Raw genomic sequence first — 1342 nt, 5'->3', positions numbered from 1 at the left:
GCCCCTGTGACTTTTATTAAACGCGCGCACACACACAAAGCCACAAACACACACGTTAACAGCTTGTCTGCCTCTTTGCCTACCGACGGTCATAAATCACCACAGTCTGCACCCTAAATGTCAGGAACGGTAGCAAAATAGAATGTATTTACAGTATTTTCGTCTTGCTGGGAAGGGCCGGTGTTTCTGACTTGTTTAGCCGGGTCATAAAATCCTTCCAAACAGATTCATCATGTCTTTTGCGTGACTGGAAGATTAAGTAGCCAAAGTGTTCCTGGAGCAAAACCCTTGTTGCTTGAGCCATTCCCTCTCTAGCCTTCTGTTATATATATATGGTTTGGGCATTCTTGTTTTTGTTTTGTGTCGCCTACTTGTATGTCTCGTCACCGTGGGATGGAGGAAACGGAATTTCGGTTTCTTTGTGTGTCTTGACATATGAAGGGATTGACAATAAAGCTGACTTTGACTTTGACTTTGACTTTGATATGGACAAGCTATTGTGGAAAATGTCCAAAACCCAAATCATAATGGTCAACATATCAAACTTGGAAACAAGCGATTTCACAAAATGCAAAAGATTTCCATCAGATTGGTTTTTCCTGCCAACCTTGCTGATTCCGTTTGAGCAAAGGTCCTGATTTATTTGCAGGTCACGCATACATTCATTACGTTAAAATGATGAAGCAATCAACATACTGATTGGATGTGGAAATTACCGGCAGGTAAATCTTCTTTCATTGGTTTCCCTTCCTCACTAAGCAGTATCCCGACTCAACAAACATAAGTCAAGAAACAGTGGCAAGAATACGCAAACAAGGCTTTGTGAGACCGTTCCACCTCGGTCATGTAGATGGTGCTACAGCACATTAGAGCAGGGATTTTCAACTGGTTTTGTCCATGGACGCACCATTATAACCAAGAAGCAACTCAGAGACCACGGCTTTGGCGGAATAATATTTTATTTTGCACCAAAGGAGGATAGACCTATACGGGCTATTTACTTATGTCTATTTTTGGGAATCTCAGCTACATTTGACATAATTTGAATGGTTAATTGATTTACAAAATTAGCTGGAAAAGAAATCAAGTTTAAATAATAAATCAATTTTATTTTTAAACGTTACAATTGTTTTCCATTTCCAATTGCGCGGACCACCTGCAATACCGCCAAGGACCACTAGAGGGCCGCGGACCATCGGTTGATAATCGCTGCAACAGAGCACAATGCTCGGAATAAAATACAAAGGCATTCTGAAGAAGTGAGCGAGTCATCAAGAATAACAGATAACGTCACGAAAGCCTCAATCCAAGCTGAGAAAAAGACAGTTGATACAAACTCACA

The sequence above is a fragment of the Syngnathus acus genome, chromosome 4 (assembly GCF_901709675.1).
Source record: "Syngnathus acus chromosome 4, fSynAcu1.2, whole genome shotgun sequence".
Lineage (NCBI taxonomy): Eukaryota > Metazoa > Chordata > Actinopteri > Syngnathiformes > Syngnathidae > Syngnathus > Syngnathus acus.
This window is presented reverse-complemented; position numbering follows the sequence as displayed.